Here is a 17,218-nt window from a genome sequence, read left to right on the forward strand (position 1 = left end):
TAAAGATATCTAAAAATGTAAAAATCAAATCAAATTAAAATTTACAGATGAGCTAATGATTTTATTTATTCTAACAGGCTAAAACATATCAAAGAATCTTAATTCTGTGGTGGGTATGGCAAGATAATGTTTGTGTTTACATCCAAAATTTGTCACCTGGCATCGCACAACCGTCGACCTAGAGTCTTAGACTGTTATCTTGTAGTATAAACTGTAGACTGGAGCAAACCAAACGAGACCAAAAGCAACCCAACTTCATAGTTAAACTTCAGTGTTGCTACACACACAGAAAACGTACATGTATTAAATAGGTATACTTCTGTGATCTTTTGAGATCTTTCTTTATTTTAGTATGATATAGTCAGGTCTGAAACTCAAAGTATAACTGTCACTGGCTTAATGATAGGATCATGCCAATTGCTTTCGTTATCATCTTTGGGATGGTAGATTTAACTGAACAGAAAGTTAAGTGAACAAAGAAGCCATATGTGACAATTTAATCTTTTTGGACGCTTTAGTGGGTCTTCCATGCGAAAGAACATCTAAAGATTAGTTATTCTGTGTTTCTTTTTGTGTGTCAAACAGTATTTGTTCCAATGACGGTGACATCTGTTGTCATAAATTTGTTATGTTTGGCCATTTATTTTCAACACCTTAGGTTTGTTTTGTTTGATTGGTTGCTTGTTTTGTTTGATTGGTTGCTTGTTTTGTTGGTTGGTTGCTTGTTTTGTTTGGTCGGCTGCTTGTTTAGTTTGTTTGGTAGCTTATTTTGTTTGGTTGGTTTCTTGTTTTCTTTAACCTATATGTAGCTATTGCAATTTGTGGTTGGTGGTCAGCAGTGAAAAATCTAAGTATGGCTCGATTTCTTGCTTATTAATGTTCAAAAGTAATTAATTTAAGGAAATAATCTTCATAAGTTAATTTTACTATAGATAACAGGATACTGACATACTTTAAATTCATGACTTACGATTGACTGCACGTTAGACTGCTAAAGGAAAATACAATGGTTATACTTTTAAAATATTATTTACGCCAATATTTTATATTATTTTTCAATTCTATTACTGTAAATTAGAAATATAAACTTGAAATCGGAAATTACTTGATGGGAGTGGGCAATAGAACATAGTCAGAAAAAGAGTAAAAGAGGATCTCTTCGAATTAAATGGAATATAAGAGATTAACGAAAGGTTAACTTAAAGAAACAAAGTTTATTTTAATAATAATTGCCCCCTCAGGTGAGGGTAGCATCTGTCAATCAATTATTGCATGACAAATGTTCAAATTAACCATAAACCAATTTGATAGCCAGCAAAGTATGAATAGTTACCTATTTTGGTGACCAAACAAGAGCTTGGCCAGTCCAATAAGTCAAATAGGAAGAATATACCATACTATGCCATACTATGGTATACAAATTTACATTTTATGACTTTGATGCGTTTCATTCAAATAAAATTTAATTGTACAATTTACATTTTATCCTTTTTACAGTCTCTGTGAAATTTTGAAAAAATGATAAGCAATGGTTTTAAAGAAATAAATAAACAAATTAGTGGGGAAATTAAGCTTTTTTTCCTTGCGTCTCTGTTGGCACCTTTCAACCATGCCGATCGGTAAAGTAATATATATATATATATAATCATTGGCGGCTGAGTCTCGGAAGACCATGTGAGTAGCGCCCTTGGAGTTTCGTCTGTCACTGGGGTTTTGACACCGTCTACTGCGGCTGTGCAGGCCTATGCACGAGTGATAGTCCCTATTGCAGATGGTGCAGACGTATCGGGAAGTCTAAGTTGCTTTTGTTGCTGCCACACTCTTCTTTCTGTCACGTTTCTCTGCTGCCAGCTGGCCTCTCCTCACATCAGCAACTGCTGTGCCCTTGCGGACCGTCAGTTTCCAGGTGCCTCGGTCCTCGACCTGCATTTCCCAGCCGTCGGGTGAAATGTCGCATGGCTTCATGTCCCTCTTGCACACATCCTTGAAACGGAGTGAGGGGCGGTTGACTCTTCTGGTGCCAATGGCCAGCTGCAGATCTTGCTGTGTGGGGCGCAGTCATGTCAGCTGATTTTTAGGATGCGTTTTAGGTACCGTATATGTAGGTGCTCAATGTCTCACTTCCATATAGGAGGGTGCTGAGAACGCAGGCCTGGTAGACTTGGATCTTGGTGTGCTCTGTCAGTGAGTTGGTTTCCCACACCCTCTTCGTTAGTCGTGCCATGATGATGTTCGCCTTTCCAAACCTTTTGTCCAGCTCCACATCGAGCGAGAGAGTGTTGCTGATGGTTCACCCCAGGTAAGTAAAGTTGTTGACTGCTTCCAGGGTGACACCGTCGATTTTAATGGATGAGGCTATGGCGGCATCTTGCGCGCTAACGTTTGTCTTATTCAGGCTGATCATAAGCCCGAACTGTGTGCAGGCATCGGTGAAACGGTCTCAGAGTCTCGGGAGGGCATCCTCGGTGTGGGTCACAAGGGCCACGTCATCAGCAAAGAGCATTTCTCTGATTAGCACCGACCTCACTTTGGTTTTCGAGCACATTCGTGCCAGGTTAAACAGCTTCCCGTCGGACGTGGTGTGCAGATATATGACGTCAGTGGACGAATCAAAGGCGTAGGACAAGAGCAGGGAGAAGAAGATCCCGAAAAGGGTCGGCGCCAGCACGCAGCCATGATTCACACCACTATTGATGGGGAAGGAGTCTGAGAAGGATCCATCATACAGGACTGTTCCCTTCATATCGGCACGGAAAGAGGCTATCATGCTGCGGAGTTTTGGGGGACAGCCGATCTTCCTGAGAAGTTCAAATATGCTCTTCCTACTGACCAGGTCAAAGGCCATGGTAAGGTCTATGAACATTCAGCGGATGAAGCAATGTTGGTTTCCCACGTTTGATAGCTTCTGGGGGGATGCTGTCGCTACCTGGTGCAAATCGTTTGGGAGGGAGTCGATGGCTTTGCTGAGCTCCTCTAAAGTGGGCACTTTGTCGAGGTCCTCCATGGGGGGAAGTTTCTATATGCTGATAAGGGCCGCATCGGTGACTGACGTTTCTCTGGAGTACAGCTCTGAGCAGTGATCCAACCATCTGGCCATCTGTTGCTCATGGTATGTGATCTTCTCTCCTGTCAGAGATTTCGGGGGGGGGGGGGCGGCCACTTTCGCTGTAGGGCCTAGGCCACTGTACATGCTTTGGATGTTTACAGATTCAGCACTGCACTGGATTCCTTCACACAGTTGCTGACAGTAATCGTTCGCGCACTGTCTAGCGATGCGTTGGGTGGTGCTTCGGGCACTTCTGAGGGAAGCAAGCGTCCGTTTATTGGGACATTTTTTGTAAGCTATGAAGGATTTTTGTTTGTCCTCGATTATTGGTTCCATCCTTGAAAGATGTACGTTGAACCAGTCCTGACTGGGCCGTTCCATCTTGCCAAAAGTGGACATGGCTGTGTTGTAGATGGCACGCTTCATGGCATTCCACTTGGATGTATCATGTTGGTCTGGGAGGTCCCGGAGAGCCTGATTCAGGGCGGACACATATTCCTGCACCTTGGAGGGGACCGACATCTACGAAGTGTTGATGAGATGGCGACCTTTTGGTTTGGAGAGTTGTATTGTGCGTGGTTATAGGCGCACCATGCTGATCACGAGGGCGTGGTCGGAGTCGCAGTCTGCACTGTGGTAGCTTCTGTGTGGAGAGGACGCTGTTCAGGGCAGAGCGCCTGGTGATGACCGAGTCTAGCTGGTTCCAGCGATGAGACCTGAGGCGTTTCCATGACACGTTGTGTTGTGGATTACACTTGAAGGTGTTTGTAATGCACAGGTCATGGTAGGGTCACAGCTTCAGCAGTCTTTGACCGTTTTCGTTGGTCTTTCCAGTGCCATGATATTCGAGGAAAGTATGCCATGACTCGTGGTCCGCACCTATTCTGGCATTAAAGTCGCCGAGGAGTCTTCATTGTTGGTTTCTTGTTTCTATTGTCTGGTGCAGAGTTTCCGTCTGCTTGTCATGCTGAGCAACACAATGAGCTTCAGGCACCCATTGGAGCAGGCAGACGTTGGCGGGCAACACCTTACTAACCGGGGGCTGCCCGGCTTGATGCGGGCGGCAGTCTGCCAGTTGGACGCGATGATCCCTCCCACCGTTGAAGCTGACCCGTTGCGCCCCTTCCCTACGCCGATTGGGTGGGACTTATAACCCGTAGACTGCCAGCTCCGTGTTTCCTCATTCAGTAGTGAGGCTGGAGTGGCCTCTCCATTGCGCAAGCATGGGCATGGAATATGGAGATCCTGGGCTGCCCAGACGTCAGGATCCCCCTCTCGTCCTTGCTGGTTGGGTTCAAGGGAATGCTGAGCATGACATTTGGCACCAGTTCGGATGCAGGAGCTGCCGGAAGGAAGTCGTAGTTGACACCCAGCCGTCTTAGGGGCTCCACTCTGGATTTTCTGTCTGGGTTTAATCCCGTAGCCTTTCCTTCTCCCGAAGATATCCACAAGGCAGCGGAACCATCATCCAGTGGCTGGGGCACTTCGTGGGTTTGAAATCAGAGTTTCCTTCTCCACGACGAGCTGTCTGACAAGGCTAACGAGCTCCATCTGCCCGAGTTTAGAGTAAGAGTTTTTCTTCTCTTAGACTGGCTGCCTACCAAGGCTAACGAGACCGGTCTTCCTACCCAGTTATATATATTATATCTGTAAATAATACACGTAGCTAGATATGTAGGTTAGAAAGAGTTAGAATGCAGATATAGCTGGAAGTATCAAAGCAGACATATACATGTATGTAGATAGATAAACGGATAGGTAGAAATGAGTTTGAAAATAGCTACATTTTTTTTTGGGGGGGGGGGGAAGAGAGACAGAGAGTTAAAGCAAGACTGTTTGTAATGATTTGTTTATAACCAACTCAAGGACTTGTGAACACTTATTACATCCATTTACTTAACAAACATCAAGTAGACACCTTTAAATCGGCGACAAGTATCAACACATTTCAGAATCCGATATTTGGGAATGATTTGAGAACACGTGTGTGTGTGTGTGTGTGTGTGTGTGTGTGTGTGTGTGTGTGTGATTAAGATTTTGAGCAATTTTTCAGTCATATCGCTACGATGACTGCACTGTGGCAGTTTATAGTTATGTCTAGCACTGGGGTATCATGCCGAAGACTGGTCGGCCTGGCATCAGGATAATGTGATTGGTTGAGGACATCATACTACATATCCTAACACTAACCTCTTAATCCCAAGCGCCTAGCTAGGCAACTGTTAGCATCATTGTTAGAAGTCTTTGGTATGACTCGTCCGGGGTTCGAACCTGGGATCACCAGCATGCGAAGCGGGGGCCCCGAGTGGCCGAGTGGTCTAAAGCGCTCACCGTTACGGATCACTGCCGTCTCACCTCTGTCTGCGTGGGTTCGAGTCTCGGGCTCGGAAAATGTGGGGTACGTGAGAAAGCTTGCCAGTACCTTCTCGAGGGTCGGTGGTTCTTTCCAGGGTTTTTCTGGGTTCTTCCACCACCATTGATACTGGCCGCCATGTATAGCCTATCTTGTGCTGAAAATGGCGTTAAACCCTACAACAACAACAGCATGCGAAGCGGACGCTCCAACCACTAGGCCACCGGAGCGGTTGGCCATGGCTAACTTAGTACCAGTGAATATACGATAACAATGTAACTGATAAATTAAAGTATAAATATGTATTCCTTATTTGTCAAAATTTGCTGCTTTGAATGGAATATATTCACATTATCTCGTCTGCGCGAGAAAACGCGAGACCGATAATGTCATTGACTACAAGATGGAAATAACAATACAAGACGAAACTGTAGTCATGTATGCAGAAGAAATATGCGCTGCATTTAAACGCTAAATAAAGTGGTTGATACGTGTATTCTGACGAGATCGCATGGTACAAAACTTGCGGAACATAAAGCATACAGATTAAAGTTTGTGTGCGTTTGCGCGTGATTATATATTATGTACATTTAATTTGTAATGTGTGATTTACCTTTATTCATGATGGCCTACCTATTGTCTTTTTTTTGTAACTAACATATTACATTGTTAATTCTTGACCATGATTTATGATTAAATATTAAGCTTATTATTATTTGGAGGTAAATATGTTTACCTGAATCTGAGTTCAGGACACAGATATTCCCCCACGGAGAAAACATGGTCTACCTGCCCTTTCCCAGGCAGCTTGCTAAGATTTAATAAAACAGTCTGACGTTGTTTACAAACTTGATGTAAAATTTCAATTCAGGTGATAGGGTATTTTCACAAAACGATTATTGCGACATAGATCAGGTAAAGAGGTATATAGAGTTTTTACTTTAGAATTATGCACTGTATATCTTAAAATCAATTTTAGAAGAATACATTAGTTGTGTTCGGCTGAAAGGATTTTATTTATTTATTTAAATTATTAATTGGAATTACGTAGTGAACATTTTTCGAACTAAATCACTATTTTGGGATTTTGTGAATTATTTTTAAAAACATGTTATATTATATCACTGTGATACATCAAGATTGATGGTACATTAGCACTTTCGACACTACTGGCAAAACATCACTTTCAAAATTGGAATTAATTAGGAACAACACCGGAATTTAATGTGAATACTCTATAATTTTAGACTTGTGATATAATATTTAGGACTATTTGGGATTCCATTCACAATACTGAAAGTTCTTTATTAATTTTCACATTGTATTCAAAAGAAATACATTATTTGTAAAAATTTACAGAACTTGGTGGTTTTGGCTCTTTTCTGTTACTTTGTTCAAGCCCATAGAGTCCTAACATAAGATTGTGAGCGTTCGTCCGCGATACGAATTTCTCTAACATAATTCAGAAAACTTCAATTTGTTCTTGAAATTTAAATTCACTTTGGTTCGGAATTTCGTTTTTGTCCCTAGTATTTTAATTTCATATACTTGATATATCTTTTGTGAAACCAATAAGTTTTCAAGATGTCCTCTAAAGTGGAGAACTTTATTTTAAATTCTACACAGGAAGGGTTAGGGTCGTTCAAAATGGAAGAATCGCTTTAGCTGCCAGACAGTATGGCCTTTCTGAAGACAATATTTCTCTACCGAAGCAAGCAATGAAAAATAGTTTGGTCCAATATTTGGTGGAAGAGAATGTTTTGGATAAAAGTGCTTTGGGTTTGATTATTAAATGGTGGTAGTCCAAAACCAAAGAGACCGAAGAAAGAGAAATGCTGAAGCAGCAAATGCAAATTGAAAGAGAGAGAGAGAGAGAGAGAGAGAGAGAGAGAGAGAGAGAGAGAGGAGAGAGAGGCAGTTTAGATTAAAATGATTAGAACAGGCAGGCGGAAAGCACCATATATATATATATATATATATATATATATATATATATATATATATATATATATATATATATATATATATATATATATATATATATATATATATATATATATATATATATATATAATTCTTTTCTCTATATTAAATGCATTTAATTTCCAGTTTAAATCAGAAGGCTGCGGGAATGATAGATAAGCGGAGAGTCCAGGTTGAGCAAGGGGAGTAACTCTGATATGGTAATACCGAAATAAAAATATTTGAACTCTGGCACATACTTATCATAACGTAGGTAACTTGATGCACATGTTGCATAAAGTGTAAATCTACTTGAAAAATGGACGATACTTCCATGGCACTGGTTCTGCCTCTTGTTCCATCCAAAAGAAACTATCAGAGAGAATTAGGAAGACGCATCTGTAACCACCAGTGACGGGGAGAGGCGCGTCGGGATTGTCTCTAAGAATGGACCACCAACATGAGCATGAGAGTATATGTCGACCTCAGACTGTTTAAATAACTCAGGTCATCCAGTAAAAAATAACAAATCGTGTACAATAAATTTGTTAAATCAACACGAGTCGAAAGCCACCGGGGAAAAAAAGAGTCCATACTTCATATTTTGACCCATATTTACTACCATAGATTCGATCTCTTGGTTCTTGGCAAATACGTTAATTATGTGATCAAATTCTTGCATACCATCATTGGCTATTATCAGAGGACACATTTGTTAACTGATTTGTTACAGTGATAGCGATTTTAAGAAGATATAGATTCTATTGGAGAACATGGGTACGGCCATTTTTTTAGAAACACTGATATTCATGTGTGTACTTTTAAAATAGTGTAACCGTCAGCAATCCCAACATTTTTCCGAAACGAAATGGTGATGCAGAACTAGTAGCGTATAGCTATGTAGCGTGTGTAATATAAGTACACGACATGTGGCGTTATGCAGAAAAAAGGACGAAAAATCCAAATACCACGATATAGAACCTACGATATCAGAGGAACCCATCACGTGTGTGTGTGTGTGTGTGTGTGTGTGTGTTTCTTGATGATATTGGAAATAAACGTGAACATTCTGGACTGACATCATCAGGTGCGTATTTACGATGAGCTATGAAACATTCATTGGCAAGAGAATAGATTCGTGTCATACTTATCTCCCGTTTTGTGGGTGGGTGGGTCAATATTGATTGCATTTCCTATGTGATGGGAATGAACTGTTTCCTGTCCGCAGTGATTTATGATAGGTTTACAAGGAAGAAACTAATTCTAAACACAATTCATGTCTCAGAAATCCATTAATAAAGCAAATTGTGAGATATGACTGGAATGGAGAGACATTTAACTTGCAATATATTGCTGTGAAACAAAATCAGAATTTGTCTCTATATGACAACCGTCTACATTAAGGATGATTCACAAAACGTCATGTACTACCGGTAGTTAGCTTCCTTAATTTGTAACAGGCAAACTATTATCATGATATACATTGTATTTTATAAATAAATTGCACCATATCTATCTATTATTTGCCAAATGTTACATTTCATTTCGGAACAAATTCCAAAATGTTCATATATTTTGTTATAAATGTAACATTTCATTTCGTAAATAAATTCCACATTGTTCATATATTCTGTTATAAATGTAACATTTTATTTCGTAAATAAATTCCACATTGTTCATATAACATATACCAAATGTTAAATTATTTTTGTAACTTGCAGATTTGACGACTGAGAGCTGAAACATTATTTTTCAACTACGCACCATCTGCGTAGTGGAAATGATTGCTTTGTTATAATTATATCTCATGAAATGACAAATGATGCCATGATGTCGCACAAGGTAAAAGCGTAACGACCGTGACATCCAAATGTATTATATACTCATTTCACTTTACTATTCTGCAGTTTCGTCAAATAAAATCCTTATTTTTGTCATGAGATAAACATAATCTTATATTTTCTTCTCATTCCAAAAGGAATTTATGAAAATCATCAAGTATTAAGAATCATGTGCCCGCCAAGGCTTCCAAAAGGTATAAATCGTTGGGCTTTGTTTCGTACATTTCATTCAGCTTGGTTAAATAAAATTCTAGCAACCTCACTGCATAATTGCACTTTTCATATATTTAGACCTTTGACCACTCCCAAGAACCACAGGGGAGGTGGGCCAAGTTATACCTCTCTTGCACATAGCAACAATCCTACTACCGAGGCGACAAAATCTCCATGTTTAGTGAATTTGTAAGCAGTTTTTTAGGAAGATCTGGGTTTTGATTTTTGTAAGTTTAACGCCAATTTTCAGCACTTAACAGGCGATACATGACTGCCAGTATATGTGGTGGAGGAAGAACTAGAGAAAACACCAGATAAAACGACCGATCCACAAGAAAATTATTGGAAAGCTGTATCACAAACGAACGCAGGCAGAGCGGAGACTCGAACCCATGCGGAAAGAGGTGTGAGATGTCTTTGATCTGCAAGGGCGAGCGCCTTAGACCACTCGGCCACAACGGGCGTCGGTTGAGGAAAAAGAGATATAAATAAGACACATGGAGGGTATAACAATACCCTTATAACTTAACAAAAAGTACGTTGACTGATCACATAAAAGAGCAACTTAGTTCTCAAGACATATCAAAAATGTTAACAGGTTTATTTATTTATTCAATTAATTAATCAATCAATCAGCCACTCATTCGCTCGCCAAATCGATCATTCACGCAATCCATCACTTTTCTCTCCCCTGTTCCTTGAAATACTCTATTTACTGGGCTTACCTATTTGAAAACTGCAATATTTTCATCCATCTTAGTGAATTTCAGCTGATTTCAAAATGACAACGCAGCACTGTTATATTATACGTATCACAACGAAACACAGCTGTTAGTCTCTAACAGCAGTACTGCATCAATATATTTATGACAGAAGTAACAATATTGATAACCCTACTCCAGTGGACAAACGATGTTCATTGTTAAATAGACACAGCACGCTATTTCTTAATGCGTAATCCAACATATCATGTTGTAATGGATTCCAATTTTTAATGATTTATTTCGCATCTTATTGCGATATTAAATTTCATTCTTTAATGGATTAGATGAACTATCGCTCAGATTTGTAACAGATTTTATATTTAACTTAACAAGAAAAGGGTATAAAACAGTACTGTAATTATCATGCAATTCTGAAATCAATGGGTGTCCAATTTGCAAGAAAAGAGTTGGTTTGTTTAAAGTTGTAAGCATAGCATTTGATAAGCATGCAATATTTGTAGTATGTACTTTATAGGCATGTATATGCTTACGAGAAGAAACTATTGGATTGAATTGAATTGAACTGAACTGAATTAGACTGAACTGAATTGAATTGAATTGAACTGAACTGAACTCAACTGAACTGAACTGAACTGAACTCAAATGAATTGAATTGAATTGAATTGAATTGAATTGAATATCATTCTCAGCAGCATACACTTTTCATGAGTTTAGTAGCGAAAGAAACGTTACATAAAAAAACAAAAACAAATAAGCACCCTAAAAATTCTTTTTAAATTATCGAAGTTTAAACATATGCAAATTTAACGTATTAAAATTGTAGTAAATTAAGCGAGTACTCTAATTTTCGTATACTTAGCGAGCAAACAAATTTACCAAAGTAGCACACACATTTTAGCAAATTTAGCAAACATTAAATTTTAGCAAATTTAACGCTCTGCAATATTTTTTTTTAGCAAGCTTTACATTTCTCTTGGTCAGCACGCTTTGTCCTGATAATGAGATTTCTCTCAAAGATCAAAGCTTTGCAAGTGAATAAGTTACGACACGGACGTCATCATGTGTATACAATGCTCCGATAGTGTGACAGTTAACCAGTGGCGTCACTAGGGTTGGTATCACCCAGTGTGGTAACTCATGGTGTCACCCCATGGACCTCCTTCCTGCACAAAAATTCAAAAATTGTATAGACAATCATTTTGGTGTCATCCCCTCTGATGGTGTCATCCGGTGCGGTCCGCAACCCCCCTTCCCCCTAGTGACGCCACTGCAGTTAGCTGTTCATAATCCAAGGTTGCCGAAATGGCTGAAAACAGAAAGCGCTCAGTTAATTTGGATTTAGGTGGATATTGCTGGTTTGTTACATTCCTTCAGTTTACTTGTCGCTAAGTGCTAATCTAATTAAGATATTTTAAAAATTGTTAACGTTACTGAATGGAACAGAACACTTCATTTTTAAGGATAAAAAAAACTTGAAGCCGTAAATGAAAGGCAAATGAGTCAAGAATAATTATAGTTCTCTATATATGCAGCCTTCATGTTGTAATATAGATAAGATAGAGAAACCGGAAAACGCTAAGAGACAGAAAATGGGGGGGGGGGTATATAGATATTACAAGTCCAAGGAGTATCCAAAGTAAAGTGATAAATGATTTAAATTAAAGCGTTTTTTTTTTTTAAATACGTTTCACTTAATATTTAAAGTGTCGCAAACGGTTGGAGTGTGAAATCAGTATCGTCCTCTCTCTCTCTCGCTCTCGCTCTCTCTCTCCACTTACATTATTCGAAATGGACACATACACGCACACAAAGACAAGAAATGACATTAATCTGACACTCCTAAAATTCAAATCAAGCTTCAGTATAAGAAAAAATATCGAAAAGAATATCTTGTGAAGAAGACCTTACATATATGTCATAACAGTTGTTGCTCTGTCTGTCTGTCTGTCTGTCTGTCTGTCTCTCTCTCTCTCTCTTCTTCTTCTTCTTCTTCTTTGGGTCATCAACCGTTACTTGGTTGTAGACCGCACTCCTCCCCACTGTGTATCACAGGTATGTCGCTACTTTTTCCTTTGTGCTTTTTGGAGACTCGATCTTTCTATCGAGCCGAATATCTCTTTCCATTGTCCACAACTGTCCAGACTCCTGTGCCCCGGACAATTAAAAGAGAAATATTTGTTATTTCCGGAGCTAAATTCTAGCTTCCCATAGAAACATAGAACGACTAACTTCACGAGGGAGATAAATTAAAACCTTGAATTTCGTCTGGGACACCCCATCCCCCATTTAGCTTAGCCAGTTAGGACAAACTTTCTCTAACCGCCAAAATTGTAACACTCCCATCAAAGTCAGACTAATTCTCTCTAGTCCGCCTGCATTAATAATTATCCCTGGACAATTTCACGTTATGACATTTATTTCCGAATGGCACAAATTGTTTCTGGCTTGTCTCAACTTTTTAATTTTCCGCTACTTGAGCTTACGTTAACACATATGTAGGTTCGTTATCCGAACGGACTCTAATTAAGATTCACTATTGTCCAGAAACAAGAGAGGATACCATCGCAGTCCACCAATTTATTGCAAGCCTAACCCATATGTCAAAGTTAATGGTTACGTGTCACGCTGACAACAACAGTGTGTGCTGCGACAAAACATCTACAAAACTTTCGCACCATCACATTCTTATTTGCCGTTTAATGATGATATTTGAAAGTATTCGGTCGCATGATATATTATTTCTTAATCAAATTCAATCTATCTTCCCGGAAAAATTCACGCTCAAAGAGGTAACGGAAACACATCTGCAAAAATATTATTTTGACATTTTGAACATTTTTTTTTTGTTGATATGGAATTTTAGTACTTTAAAAGTTTCAATAGTTAATTGTATGGTTTCATATCTTAAAATTTAAGTTAGGTAAGAACACTTTTAAGGGAATTTAATTAATTATTCTTCCTACTGGATACGCGATTTATAAATCGGAAATTTGTTTATTTTGACGATATTTTAAAGAATCGAGTAAGAAATGTTTTTTGTGTGTGTTAATTACTGAGTATGGTTTAATATAATTCCTTATGTTACCACTGTTATCATTTGTATTTTTTTTACCATACATGACATCATCCTACCTTTTTGAAGAATTGTCTTTTTATGCGTTGTTAAATTATGCTCAAAATGTCACACACCTCCAAGATTACTATATCCACGATCGTTATTGTTGATTGCATAGTCCTATAGTGACAGCCGGCGCTAAGAGTTTCCCGTTCAAGGGCGATATATCAGTTTCCGAAAAGGCCTGTACTACGTGTTGCCTCATAAATATTGTACCGATGTTTTAGTTCAGATAATACTTTGTATGCTTGGAGAACGATCTGCTTTCAAACCTATCATTAAAACTGCCAATACATTTTTCTATATAGCGACTAGTCGCACTTACTAGCCCAAACGATGTAACGCACTCACGTGAATACTATGTTCTGACTGGTCAACTGAACTCGACGAAAAGTCTAAATCATTTTATTGCTACTATTTTTTTCCATTTGATGTGCATTGTTTAATGTGCGGATATTAAATATATCAGAAAACGTTGTATTTCTTATCGATGGAAAATGCGCTAAAATTTCGCACGTGAATATGCAAAACTGTCTGAGAAATGGGTGTATGGGTATATAGCGATCAACCTTCCTTTTGTGTTTGTTTACATAGGGTTACATGCTTTTAATGAAATTGGGTAAAACTAGATCAAAAATTAAGCGTTGTTTAAAATCAATATATTTTTCAATAATTTATTAAATAACATTTTATCTCGCTAACATGCTGAGATAAAAGAGTTATTAAAATTAAATGGCACTAATAGAGTATGATTTACGGCATTTCCCTTGCCGTATATACTAATGTAAAGGTTCCATTCCTCTGTAAACAGCACGGACATAGATCTGCCGCTGCATCATGCGCCGGCAGATTTTGTTAGGATTAATCACTAAATCAATCAACATAGGCCCAGATCTGCCGGTGCATTGTGATACAATAGATCAGTTTTGTGCTGTTTGCAGTCATTGGATTCATATGCGAGTATATTATGATAAGTATGAAACTATTTTATTTCCAAAATATTCTTTAGGTACTAAATTTAATATGAAACACTGCAGTGAAGCTACAGTGCCACCACAGTAATGTACTGTTACATAGCTAAACCAAATAAGTTACACGACGACTTCATAACTCTAATTTAAGACAAAGAATCAGATACACAACGATTTCAACTGAAGGGTTATGGTATTTATTTAATGTGGCAAATACAGTTTATTGATAAATTTATGACATGCCTCATTTTCAGTCAACACGGGAATAATGGTACCTTTAAATCATTTGATTATTGATTTAGTTGTTTTAAATGATAATGGTGGTCACTAACCTTTCTTGCTGTGAGGCGTTAATCTGAACGTAGTTGTGTCAGTAACCTCGTCAATTATCAGAATGATTATTTCAAAATCCTCGTGCTCGTATACAATATTCATGAAATAATTATGTCTCCAGTGCGTAAAAGCAGAGAATCTTTACCAGCATACAATGAATCGGGGACATTTGTAACTAATAATGTTTGGGTGGGAGATTGCAAAATCATACAATCATGATTCTAAAATACTGTAAAATGTTTTAGCAGAAATACAGACAATATGTATCCAAATTTCAGTTATCCAAAATGATTAGGTGGGGCCTCAGACTCGGAAGGATTAAGTGGTCTAAGGCTTTCGTCTCTGCAGATCACTCACATCTCACCTCTGTCGGCCGGGTTTGAGAACGTCTTTGATAGGATTCTTTTCCTGGTTGCTCCCATAAGCTGACATGCTTAATCTATTTATAGTTCTGCCGCTTCAGCAGGGGATAACCTATGAGGTTACACATATGGTAATATCCGACGAGGGAGGGGGGACAGGGCCGTAGAGGGGGATACCTGCATCACAATCTTTTTCTGTACATTAATTTAACTATTAAAATGACAATATACTGAAAACCATGTGACTTCTTTCCCAGGAATAAAGTAAAACAACTTTACTTTGACGGGATCATAAAATGCAAAAATTTATAAAGTGGAAAAATAACATATTCCTTGAGTTTTGTAACCTCAAGACATATGTCAACATTTTCAACCCCTCTGTCGACTGAGTTAATCCGAACACAAGGTTGACTATCGTGAAATGTTTAGATGACGATGTAGCATTATATGTGTCACCACAATAATTTGAAACGTGTTTTATATTTTTCATGTATAGCGCAATCGGGTATATTCGTGACGTATCCTTCAAATGAGTGATATTTTGTTAGACAATTCATTGGAACCAAATTTACGGAGATACTCCCATTGTACTCTAAGATCAACAATGCCTTAAAGATGGGGATAAAATCTATACAAATACAAAATTTTATCGATCTGTGCAAAAAATATATTTAGACAACTTGAAATTTAATTTTGGGGGTTGACAAACGGCCTCTTCATGGCCCAACTTACAGCCCTATTCTTTTTGTCCATTCCTCAGACAAAACTAATATAGAACACAGGTCTCCAAACCAGTTGGGATAACAGTGATTTACCGTATTTAATACCGGGTAAGCATAACATCACTGCTTATTAAACTAGTTCTTACATTTCACCTGCACCTTTAGTCGAAGAAAAACAAAAAATATTGGCTCAAAATGCAACGAAAACACAGAGATACAACGTTTTGGCAAAACCTCACTTTTTTGCACGCAAAATTATGTCATATGATTCAAAGTCAAGAAGGAGCGGGGTGGGCGGTGAGTAGCTGTACAAATGTTTCACATGCGCAAAAGCATTTGTGCATGCACACTGCAATTTCGGACGGGAAGCTTAATCAGAAGCTGTTTATCAAACTACAGCAATTCTTTGCTTGAGAATCCTATAACCAACGATAAGCTAATTTTCCATTTTTAATCAAATTTAAACGTTACTACCATTTGTGCAAGTCTTTGGTATGACTCAGCCGGGGTTCGAACCCACGACCTCCCGCTTCCGAGGCGGACGCTCTAACCACTAGACCACCAGAGAGGTCTTGATCTTTGATCATGAAATGGATAGGGTTTTCCATATTGATGTAATCCACAAAATTTTATAACTGCAGGCGGTGGTCAACCAAAGTTATTGTGCGGAAACCAAATTGGTTAGAGACAGATGGACACATAAACGAACAACATTATAACATAATAAACTCTGCTTAAAGCGGGCGTATACAAATGAAAATTATAAACCCACAATGCGCGGTGTCTCAGTGGTTAGCGTACCGGACTCATGACAGAAAGGGTGCGGGTATGAATCCTACTGTCGGATCAACCGGCGTCAGCCACTGTGGCATGTCATTGGGCTAAGCACTGCACTCCAACTGCGGCACTTTATTCAAATTGCCTTGGTATTAAATAGCCTATTTGTGTTACAGTACCGTGAAGCACCAAAACAAAACACCAATATGTACTTAGGAACTCCCTTTAGTCTTATCCTAATATTTGCACCGCATTTGTACGATAAACAAACTAAACCCATTCTTACGAAGATTATTAAAATATTTACCAATGACCAAACTCTGATAATAAGCGCATCCTCCAACGTTTTGACAATGTATATGCCATCTCCCACTCAAAGAAATACAATAGCACTTCACTATCAATCCCTCAGTATAGCACACCCCCTCATACAACACATGTGTGCTCGGGGTTCTAACTTTTGGGATGAACTATGAGCCATGCTATTAAACCTAACCCACAATAATGTGATCTCATTTAGAGCAAGGTACACTTTTATATCTTCCAATAAAACGCGCTATAGAGAGAGAGCAATGTAAAAGCACTTCCTCCAGTTTTGTAGAGTGGCAAATTTACAATCTGTTAATAACTATATGGCGCACGACACATCTCATTATCAGCCCATAAAACATGCAGGCCATGCAATAATGTACATTTTAATCACTTCATTATAGATTTATGGCGCTATAAGTGTTGATGGTGGTCAGCAACCTTCGCTCTGTTAGGCGTTAATGTGTCCGCGGTTGTGCCAAGAACTGT

The 17,218-nt window shown here is 38.6% G+C and overlaps 1 protein-coding gene across 2 annotated transcripts in view; it reads right to left on the minus strand.

Moving 5' to 3' along the window:
* Nucleotides 1–17,218, minus strand: part of LOC149787657 (soluble guanylate cyclase 89Db-like) — a 351,631-nt gene that overhangs the window by 257,190 nt on the left and 77,223 nt on the right. The window lies entirely within an intron of this gene.

This window comes from Sinohyriopsis cumingii, chromosome 11, assembly GCF_028554795.1.
Source record: "Sinohyriopsis cumingii isolate HCF-2022 chromosome 11, ASM2855479v2, whole genome shotgun sequence".
NCBI classification, from domain to species: Eukaryota; Metazoa; Mollusca; class Bivalvia; order Unionida; family Unionidae; genus Sinohyriopsis; species Sinohyriopsis cumingii.